Genomic DNA, 12,379 nt, shown 5'->3' on the forward strand with positions numbered 1-12,379 from the left:
TCTATCAATTCATTGTGAGAACTGGTCACTTCTCCCATTTTGTTCTCAAGATGATCCTCTCTGTCCCCCAGCTCAGCTTGGGTGGCTGCCAATTTTGAGGTAAAGTCCTTCTGCAGTGAGTTTCTGAACGCTAGCATCATCCCTTTCATAAACGACTCTGATGCAGTAGTGGGTCTAGGTCTTTTGCTGTCTCTCCCTCTGGCTCGGACTCATTTGTATCTGTGGCTTGGGAAAGACGTAGTCTCTGTTTATCAGGGCTACCTCGTGGTGACTCACCCTGACATGCGGTGCCCACCGCCATCTTGTGAGACCCTGCTGGCGCAATCCATGACCGCTGTTCTTTCCCCGGTGACCACGACTCCATGCTTCCCGAAAAGCTGGCCTCCGGTGAGTGCATCTCCTTATCTATTGCACTCCCTGCTGCCTCTTCCGTGTCTCTCTCTGACGGGGAAGATGATACGCTGCACAATCCTGCGGCACCATTTTGGGATGATTCTTGCCTGATTTGTCGGGTTGAAAAGAAATCTGTCAAGCGTTTTGGTCCTCCTTTAGCTGTCCTCTTTCTGCTCATCATGTTAGGCTGATGTGTTTTAGCCGGTAGGTCCACTTTTCCGGTGTCTGTGGCTCTTTATAATCAGTAGCTTTAGGCTCTGAAGACGGAGCTCACCACAGCACGTCTGTCCCGCAGCTCATCCAGGCCACGCCCCCATGTAAACAGTTTTTAACCTCCTTAAATTTCACCCTTCTTTGTTGAGTTTCCCTGGAGTAGTCTGAAAAAAATAAAAATTTTATTTCCATTGTACATTGTCTCCCTTTTTTCTCTTATAGCCCTCAAAATTGTCTCCCTGTCTCTTGAGTTCAACAATTTAGCCAATATGACCCTAGGGGGTGAACCCACCAGGGGAGATTTCCCTGGGACTCTGTGGGCTCTTTCTATCTCCTGAGTCTTCTGGAAACTCCACAAACCGGAGCTTAGATCTTCTTCACATGTCTTCAAGATCTATTAACTTATCCCTCAGGAGTTTATTTTCTCTCTCCAACTTTTCTGTGGTTTTTCCTAATGCTTTCTGGTCCTTTTCTAGGGTTTTAACCTGTGCCCTGGATTCTGATCTCTGATCTTACCCAAATCTCCGATCTGACATCCCCTGTTTCTATTTTTGGACACTGGACAAGATTTCCTTGAGAATGGGGTTGGATTCTGTCTCTTCTCCCTCCATTGGGAGTATTCCATACCTTGAGCCCCCACCATCCCTCTGTCTTCCTGGTTTTATCAAGTTTCCTCCCTTGTGCTTTGGGAGGCATTCTATCAACCAACTTTTAAAAATCTGTGGACTCCTGTAGTTGCTCCTATCTATAGAAAAATATACTGCCTACCAATTAAACTTGTTATTATCTCCTTCCGGGAATGTAGATGGTCATTACATATTCCTATTACAGATGTGTAAGTAATGATATTTTAGGGATTTTAAATATGGTCTCCATTTATGCGTGGATTACCAGGGTTGTTGGCAACGATGCATTACATACATTATTTGTCAAAGCATTTTGCATAATTTTGTTAAAGAAAATCTATCACTTGGAAACCGGCGTTATTAGCCAAACATACCTTTAGACAGGTGTTGTAAAGCTGATGCTGGTTTAGGTCTTGTGAAGGGCAGGAAGGGAGCAGTTTTGATGTAAAAAAAAAACGTTTTTCAAATTGTGCTAATGAGTCTTTGGCGCACCTGTATTTGGAACACAGGGCAATCAGAGATTCGCTGTTACCATAATTATGCATGACCACACCCTCCCTTTATCTCTTCCAAGGGCCAGTGACATCAACGAGCTCTCACGAGATCATGCACTGGTATAGAGCTGTGTCATTTTTTGCGAAAGGAGCTGACGTTTTCATTGCTACCATGTATAAAGGTGTAAAAGAACATGTCGGACATTTAGGTGCCATTTCCCGGTTTGGAGGACACAGCCGTCAATAACTGTTTGTATATTTTGATATATCAGGCATTTTGGGATGCGGCAATACCTATTGTTTTTGTGATTTTTACTGTTTATTATGTTCTATATCAGTTTTAGGGAAAGGGGGGTGATTTGAATTTTTTATATTTTATACATTTTTTTTACATTTTTTAAGCTTTTTTTTCACTCTTTCTTAGACCCTCTAGGGTACATTAACACTAGATGGGCCGATCATTTTTACCATATACTGCAATGCTACTGTATTGCAGTATATGGCTTTTTGCATGTGATTCATCACAATGAGTCACTGTCTCATTGTAATGACTCTGCAGAAGCCATACAGCCTCAGGTCTGACGAAGACCCGAGGCTGTCATGGCAACCGATCACCGTCCCACAATGATGTTCGGGGGAGTGACAATCGGGCGCCTATGCCCCCCTATGCTTTCAGTGGCCAGGGCGACTTTTACCGGCGGGAAACAACAGGTTGATACTCATGATCGGTGCAAGCACCGACTGCGGGTGTTAGCGATGGGTCTTTGCTGCGATATGCAGCAAAGCCCATCTCTGAAGAGGGATCAGCCCGTGTTCTATATGCGCATTTTAACTTGTTTTTATGTGAGTAGAACTGATATTAAAATAAGTTGATCTTTTGGAACTGTCTGCACTATGTCCTTGTGTATCTTCTCTGCATAGCGAAATTTACTACAATGAGAGATTTTGAGGACTAGTGTTAAGGTAAACCTAGATCAAATCCTATCATTTCTACTTTACTTATTTTCCTAAAATGTACTGTTATAGAAACAATGAACTCAAGATGGCACTGAAAGAGAAAAGTCTCTAAGCAAAAGAATTTCAGAAATGCATTATCCTGACGTCAAGGAAGTTCTCTAATCAAGAGACTACATGAGCTGAGAATTCTCCGCCCCCTTCTTAAATCCTACCCCAACACTAGGAGCATACTATAGCAGTTCCGTGTCTGAATGGTGCCCTATTTTCATCTGAAATGTTTTTAATGGGATTGGTCTGTATCCTATGTGTGGAATAAGAAACTCACATGAATCTGAAATAAGAATGAAGGACTAAGAAGTTATAGAGCTCAGATGACACAATATATTATAATTCTATACAATTAACCATGGTTACCATAAAGCATAAACCATAAATGAAGATTAGCCTGGGGGCTAAACACCTAAAGATAGCTAATTTTTTTTAATCCTTTTATTTTTTCCTTTTTTTAAACAAAGTATACAATATCACAATTATTATCAATAGAGACATAAATCCAGAAATTGCAACATGATACATTTCAGATTCTTTTGAGTTCATAAAATTTCACATAACTCACATTTTCACTAAAAACACAAATAAACTTATACCCTTTAATACTTCGGACCCAAATTACCATATTTAGTTTAATTTTAAATATTTATAGTTAATAGGATCCCTACATGTCCCTTATTATTTAATAAATTTATATTTAACACTTACCCACCCCAAGAATTCCCCACCCAATCCCCCCCCCCCAAAAAAAAACCCCGGCATCTCTCTCTCCCACACCCCCTCTAGCAACGATTCTCAACAGATAGCTAATTAGAGTTAAATAGAAAATTGCTTAATTTCGCGTAGTACAGATGTGGGCAAAAGTTTTTATACTTTACAGTTCTACTTTAAATGAAAATATTAAAAATGAAAATGAATTGGTCATAACAGCCATTTTATTTTAACATTTGAACAGGCCTGAATGACCAACATTTTGACCTCAGTCCCTAAGGGTTGTCATTATTAGACCCCTGTTTAGGGCCCTAAATAGCTTCAAATAGTAGCTAAATATACTAATACTATTCTTCCTCTTGTACATCCACAATGGCTCATTGTAATAGACGTCTCTAAGGAAAACATTCAGTGACATTTTTGGACCATAAGATTATAGCAACATATGTATTCCTTCAGTTATAAGTCTGTTTCAGGCGTAGTAAAGCACTGGAATGCTGTCATTTCTTCCCATTTATCTAGGCTAACTGATTAAAGGTATGCTTTAGAATGCAAAAATGCATTGATGTCCATGATGATAACCATCTGATTTGTGTAATCTTGTCATATGGTATGACCCTGTCATTCAATCTCTAGTCTTCCTTGCTGTCAAATGATCCAGTGATTCCTGTTAAAGTTTCATGAACAGATGACTTCTCCAAAGCTATGATAAATGACTTTCGGAATAGGTTTGCATAATCAAATGCACCAGAATGTCAATTAACATATGCTGGGAGCATTTTTTATGTATATTCAGAGTTGTGTATGTGTATGCCTTTGGAATATTCTCTAAACAAACTAAAAAGGGAAAAAAACACTGTTTGTTTGCTTTCTTGACATCTTGACTGCATTTTCCAATTACTCAAATAAATTAACACTAACTACTATTTAATAATTTCATTGAAGAGGTTGGAACTACATTACCATAATATTAGAACTGAAGAAATTGAGATACTTGTATAAGGAGAATCTTTGTGGCATAGAAATGCGGCTAGTTTTAATGACCATACAATCTAATTAGTGTTGCTAGATCTGTGATGCTATTAGCTATTCAGTTAGGTAGAAAGTTAATTTCACGAAATTAGGGTTTACTTCATGCTCTAATGTAGTTTTTCTAATACTTGCCTTAATGTTCTATATTATAGTATATAAAGAACTAGTTACTTTGTTAGGGAAAAGAAAGAGATGAGGGAAGGGAAAAGTTGTGAGTGTGTAAGCTAAAATATAACTTTTATTAATTCTTATAAAATAGTTTCATATTTATTTGTGAAATATATACACATTATTTATACATTTATTTGTGGATATATTTCACAAATAAATATGAAACTATTTTATAAGAATTACCGTATATACTCGAGTATAAGCCGACCTGAGTATAAGCCGAGACCCCTAATTTTACCACCAAAAACTGGGAAAAACTATTGACTCGAGTATAAGCCCCCCCCCAGAATATAGCCAGCAAGCCCCCAGTAGTATATAGTCAGCCAGCTCCCAGCAGTATACAGCCTGCCAGCCCTTAGAAGTATACAGCCACCGGCCCCTGTAATACAGCTAGCCAGCCCCTAGCAGCATACAGCCAGCCTGACCCCAGCAGCTTACAGCCAGCCTGCCCCCATCAGTATACAGCCAGCCTGCCCCCAGCAGTATACAGCCAGCCTGCCCCCAGCAGTATACAGCCAACCAGCCCCCATGTAGTATACAGCCAGCCTTCCCCCATGTAGTATACAGCCAGCCTGCCCCCATGTAGTATACAGCTAGCCAGCCCCCAGTAGTATACATCCTGCTAGCCCCTAGTAGGATACAGCCAGCCCCTAGTAGTATACAGCCAGCCCCCATGTAGTATACATCCAGCCTCCATGTAGTATACAACCTGCCAGCCCCTAGTAGTATACAGCCAGCCCCCATGTAGTATACAGCCAGCCCCCATGTAGTATACAACGTGCCAGCCCCTAGTTGTATACAGCCAGCTTCTAGTAGTATTCAGCCAGCTCCTAGTAGTATTCAGCCTGCCCCCCAGCATCTAAAAAAAAGAAACTTATATACTCCCCCTCCGATGTCGGCGCGGCTCCCTGATGTCCCCGATGTTGGTGAGTCCCATCTTATTTCTTCTCCGCGGCTCCTCTTCTTTATTCTTTCTCAGCTCATGGACGTGGCCATGTTTTATTCTAGCAGGTGCATCTATGATGCGGCCGCTGCTGACGCCATAGAATTCGCTGGCCAGGAAGTAAACATGGCGGCGCCCATGAGAGAAGAAAGAAGAAAGTATAGTATAGAAAATATAGTATATATTAGATGAGTGACCAATTTATATCAGATATATGAAGCTAAGTGTATGTGTGTGTGTGTTGCAATCAGCTGATTTTGCACAGCTGCTTTGACTCATACAGAGAGGAACATACAGAGATTGGAGATTTATCAGACATGTTTGAGGTAAAAAATGTTCCAGTTGCCGATGGAAACAGCTATCAGCTGTATTTTATAAACAGCTGTGAAAAAATTAAACTTGAGATCTGATTGGTTGCTATGGGAAACTTTAGAAGTTCCGCTCTCAGACACTTTGATAAATCTCTGATAAATCTCCCTATAGACAAAGTGACAGTCAGAGACAGTCACTTAATGAGACAGTCAGAGAGTCACTCAAAGAGACAGTCAGAGAGTAACTCAAAGAGTCAGAGATGGACAGAGACAGTCAGAGAGACAGTCAGAGAGACAGAGAGTCACTCAAAGGGTCAGAGATGGACAAAGATGGTCAGTGAGAGACTGTCAATGAGAGATGGGCAGTGAGAGAGGGACTGTGACTCAGGGATCATCATGGACTAGATTTTGAATCAAAATTTTCACCCCACGCTTTTCAAAATACAATTATTAACTACCACATACAGGAGCAATTGTCTGATGCTGCTGCAGTTAAAAGCTGAGCTGTGGTTAACATTTTGCCACAAATCATTAATATGAGCTTCAAGCCTTGATTGGTTACTATAGGCAATGAGCATAAGACAGCTTATGTGTAAGGTAACATGGACATAGAGACAAAGAGACAGCCAGCGAGAGTGGGCAACAGGCATGGAGAGTGAGTGTGACAGAGAGACAGAGAGTACGTGAGAGAAAGGTAGAGTGAGTGACAGATGGGCAAAAAGAAAAAAAACGGAGACAGGCAGAGTGAGAGAGTAGGACAGAGATAGGCAGAGTGAGAGAGTGAGCGAGAGACAGGCAGAGTTAGAGAGTGAGCGAGAGACAGGCAGAGTGAGAGTGTGAGCGAGAGACAGGCAGAGTGAGAGTGTGAGCGAGAGACAGGCAGAGTGAGAGTGTGAGCGAGAGACAGGCACACAGGCAGAGTGAGAGAGTGAGCGAGAGGCAGGCGAGGAGAGTGAGCCAGATACAGGTGGGGAGAATGAGCCAGATACAGGCGGGGAGAGTGAACCAGAGACAGGCGAGGAGAGTGAGCCAGAGACAGACTGTGAGAGTAAGCCAGATACAGGTGGGGAGAGTGAGCCAGAGACAGGCGGGGAGAGTGAGCCAGAGACAGGCGGGGAGAGTGAGCCAGAGACAGGCTGGGAGAGTGAGCCAGAGACGGGCTGGGAGAGTAAGCCAGATACAGGCGGGGAGAGTGAGCCAGAGACAGGCGGGGAGAGTGAGCCAGAGACAGGCGGGGAGAGTGAGCCAGAGACGGGCTGGGAGAGTGAGCCAGAGACGGGCTGGGAGAGTGAGCCAGAGACGGGCTGGGAGAGTGAGCCAGAGACGGGCTGGGAGAGTGAGCCAGAGACGGGCTGGGAGAGTGAGCCAGAGACAGGCGGGGAGAGTGAGCCAGAGACAGGCGGGGAGAGTGAGCCAGAGACAGGCGGGGAGAGTGAGCCAGAGACAGGCGGGGAGAGTGAGCCAGAGACAGGCGGGGAGAGTGAGCCAGAGACAGGCGGGGTGAGTGAGCCAGAGACGGGCGGGGTGAGTGAGCCAGAGACGGGCGGGGAGAACGAGCCAGAGACGGGTGGGGAGAACGAGCCAGAGACAGGCGGGGAGAGTGAGCCAGAGACAGGCGGGGTGAGTGAGCCAGAGACAGGCGGGGAGAGTGAGCCAGAGACAGGCGGGGAGAGTGAGCCAGAGACGGGCGGGGAGAACGAGCCAGAGACGGGCGGGGAGAACGAGCCAGAGACGGGCGGGGAGAACGAGCCAGAGACGGGCGGGGAGAGTGAGGCAGAGACGGGTGGGGAGAGTGAGGCAGAGACGGGCGGGGAGAGAGAGGCAGAGACGGGCGGGGAGAGAGAGGCAGAGACGGGCGGGGAGAGTGAGGCAGAGACGGGCGGGGAGAGTGAGGCAGAGACGGGCGGGGAGAGTGAGGCAGAGACGTGCGGGGAGAGTGAGGCAGAGACGGGCGGAGAGAGTGAGGCAGAGACCTTTGCTGAGGGGAAGGTATGGAGGAGCCTTGCTTGTAACTATGAAACAGGAGGCTCTTTGAGCATAACTTTGATGCTTGATAATTATATCCAAGACATTAAATGCCCTTCCAAATATTTATCATTGTACTTCAATGATACTGACGTGTGACCTCTCCAGAGCCGGTAAGACCCACTGTAGGTGCTTGCATTAAAGAGGCGGCATGTGGGAGCCGCCATCTCGTCACTTCCCGCAACCTTGTGGGTGAGTGGTGATCGTTTGCTTTGAAAGCTTCGGGCCACACAAAGAGCTAAGGCTGTCTTTTTTTGCACATTGTTGAACATGATGTATAAAATCATGTAGTATGGCAGTGTATGGTAGGATATAAAAGAATCTCCAATTGTGGGTGTTAGAGACGGGTACGCACCTCCCACCAGGCAGTACTATTACTTCAAATGTTGGGAAGGGGTTAGATTGGTAAAAAAGTCATCAAAAGTCTCAAAAAAAATCACACCACACACAGCTTTGTACACTGATTTTTTTTACAGGAGGCTTTCAATTTTGTAAATCTATGAAAACATTATAAAACATGTATAAATTTGGTATCTCTGTGATAGTACCAACCCAAAAGCATAGTAGAAAGCAAAAGTAGAAATGTAAACTTGTAAACTTCACTTCAATTGAAATTTTTTTCCCATATCCCAGTACACTGCATGGAATATTAAATACACTATGAAGTGCAATTTTTATGCAGAGAAGCCCTCATACAGCTCATGCTAAAATAAAAAAGGTTATGGATTTTTGAAGGTTGAGAGTGAAAAATGAAAATGCAAAAACCAAAAAGGGCCTGGTCGTTTAAGAGGTTAATTAAAGGGGTTGTCTGAGTGTTTTAAAAAATCTTTAGTTGTGTTGTGTTTTAAGGCCTGGGGACTGGCTGTAAAAAAATTAAAATTGTACATACCATCTCTGGCGCTCCCATTCTTCAGCACCCATGTGTCTCCATGTAGGGGAACAACTAGGAAAGGCAGGGCCCCGTAGACTTCCTAATGGGGTCCCCCTTCCCTCTTTACAATATACATATTACAGTCATTTACACACACATTTCTATATCTATATACATATAGTTCTTCACTCACACACATTTATACAGTTTTACACACATATGCATACATATAGAGCATATATACATCCCATATACACACATACAGTGCCATATACAGACATACAGCATATATACACCATATACCATATGCACATCACAGATACCCACATGTACAGCATATAAACACTTATACATATTATGCTGTACAATGTGCACATGTAATGGTGCACATCCTCCATTCTTTAGTGTCAGGTCAGATGGTGGGGTCCTCTGACACTGCGGGACCCATAGCAGTTGCTATAGTACTGCTGTAGTTATGCCCCTGCCTCCATGCTGTGCAATTGGGTGAGGAACATGCGTTAATCCTCCACCCAACTTGTGGCTTTCAACCTTTGCATTGCATTTTGTAAATGAAAACATCACCCATTGAGGTCAGTGGCACACAACTGTGTGCTGGCCTTTTATGTACTGACCATATTGCTTTACAAGGTAGTTTACAAGGTAGCTAAAAGATGTAATGTTGTCCTTATACCATCCTGGAAAACGTTTTTGCATATTTCTCAGTGATATATATGAAGCATAATGTCCCTTCTTACTCACAAAACAGCAACTTTAACCTGTAATCAGAAGAAACACTGGGGCAGATTTATAAAAAGTGTCCTAAGGTTAGACAGTGCAGAGTTAGACTAGACATTCTTATTCTGCACCAGATTTATATAAATTTCCAATGCTGGATGATAAATCTGTCCTAATATAAAACTGACTAGTCATACTTTGCTCCCGCTATTAGTTGGCTAACTTTATACCAGAAAATTTGGACACAATGCTGTCGGATCAGCAGTATTTCTGGCACACATACTTTTATATCATAAGAACACGTCCTCTTTTCACAGACCACGCCCATTTTGTGGAGCTGGGCATAGGAGAGGCCAAAAACTGTCTTAAACCCTTTATAAATGTGGTGAAGACAGTTTTTTAGTGCAAACTATGACAGAATTAAGTCGTGGACGGATTAATAAATCTCCCCCACTGTGTTCCATATATCAATGGCAGTGATGCCATTACTTCAGGTCAGATAAGGTAATTAATAATTTGGGTTATGTATTACCGAGACCAATGTCCAAATAGAGAATCATGGGGCTTATTTTTTTGAGCTTCTGCACTGGATTAGGAGCCCTAAAGTAATCACAAATGCTAGCATATTGCAAGCATTTGTGATTATTTTCCTCTTCACGCCAATACCAGGTACGTACCAATGGGGCCATGGCCTGCCAAGGAGTGTTTCGGCATGAGGACAGGAATGCCCTTGCAGTTACGTTGGGCAGCAACTTTTCATATGAATTTCTACACCAGGTAGGACCTGGCGTTAAAACTGTCGGGCAGCCACCCACTGGCTACATCAACAGGCATTTCAATTTATTCAGCTGAGCCAGATGGACAGGAGGGCTATCATATGCCAGAGAATGATAAATAACCCCCATGTGTTTAGACAAAAAGTACTCAGCTTCAAGATATGCAAAACCATGAAGTATATTTAACTCTGCTTTATATATAGTGTCACCTCTCATTAAAGCAACTTATAATTTGAGTTACTTAATAACCCAGCCATTATATTAAGGAGCGCTAGAGTCACAGCATAATAAATTACTGTAGTCCCCAGTGCTCAGTGATAAGTACAAAGCATAAGAGTTACTTGAAAAGGTTGAAGGTATTAATTTTCAGATGATACACAGATATCAACACAGCAGATTACCAGGGCCAAATATTAGCTCCCACGTCCCCGAGCAGATTTTTATTTTTTTATTGTTAAGGCTTAAAAACTAATTAAATCTCACTTAGTTTATGTTACAGCTTCTGTATGACTAATATCCACAAGCTAATATCCACCGGACCCTGCAGTTACTGCCCAATATACTGAATGCTTGAGAATTTAATTACATTCTATACAATTCTAGGATTATTCTATGGTTTTCTATACGTAAGCTTTGCTACAACAATAAAACCATTAGTAACAATGTAGCCTGTAAATGTCAACAATTCATGGGATCCTTTCAACAACATAATAGATTGCAGTGAATGTTAAGTGGGATAATACAATCTTTGATATCTATATATCTATCTATATATCTATGGGTACTGGTTGCTAAGAGCTCCCATACCAGTATCTCTATGTCTTATTTCTTGTTGCCCTCTACTGGAAAGTAAAGGAATAATTTAAAAAAAATGTTGCATCACTTGGACAGGAAGACATTTGCCTTATAGATAATGGATGCATTATTTATCTTACAGTTCAGCAGAAACAGTATAACCAAATACATTTGATTGCATTTTGATTACTTATCAGATTGGATTATTTCAATATTACCAGGCTATCTAGTATGGTGTATATAGTGCAAAGACATCAGCAGCACATTTTAATACACATTTGTAAATGTTACTAGAATTAAGTCATCTTGGTGATACCACAGTACCTTATGTTATTCTCTCCAGCTAGGGGCAGGAAGGGAAGTCTCTCATATCCCTGCAACAAGCACAGCAAAGCAAAGGGGTTTGCCTGTGAAAGGAAAATCTCAAATTATAACCCCCTTAGTGATGTTTACACAATAAAGAAAAGTTTTATAACCTCACTTTTACTCAGTTTTATTGCTGTTTTAGCTTTTATCACTCACTGGTGGTCAGTGAACAATTGCAGTGTGTGGGCTGGGATTCTAAAGGTGATGTCACACGCAGCGTTTTGAACGCGTTTTTGGCCCTTTTTTAAGCAGTCCATCAAAAACCGCATGCGTTACAAAACGCATCCGTTTTTGACCAGATAATTGATCAAACCTGTCAAAAACAGATGAATTTACAGAAAACGCATGCATTTTTCAAAAATGCATAAATTTTTTGATGGGCTGCTTAAAAATGGACCAAAAACGCATTCAAAACGCCACGTGTAACATCACCTTAAGCAGACACATTATGATCCCTCTGTGCTATGAGATGCTATGTGCTAATGTGTTTAGATCAGGGTACAAATTTATCTACATTTTCATTTAGCTTTTGAAAATTCTACTAGATTCCAGAGATCAGAAATGTGAGATGATAAGATCCATGAGATGTATATAATGTATATAGAAGTTTTTGCAAATCCGTATTTTTTTTTTACAGCCACGCACCCCGATTTCCGTTGCGTGCATGCCGGCGTCGATGCGCCACAATCCAATCGTGTGCGCCGAAATCCCGGGGCATTACAGGGAAAATCGGCACAAATAGGAAAAATTCGGTTAACCCGTCACAAAAACGCAAATTGGGCAATTAGTAAATGACCCCCAATGACACTCTGCTAATGACACTCTGCTATAAAACACAAAGTCAGCCCTGCTACATACCTTCCCCTGCTATAAAGATCTTATGTTATCTGTAGCTTGTAGAGTAAGGCT

Source organism: Engystomops pustulosus, chromosome 11 (genome assembly GCF_040894005.1).
Source record: "Engystomops pustulosus chromosome 11, aEngPut4.maternal, whole genome shotgun sequence".
In the NCBI taxonomy this organism is placed as follows: Eukaryota; Metazoa; Chordata; class Amphibia; order Anura; family Leptodactylidae; genus Engystomops; species Engystomops pustulosus.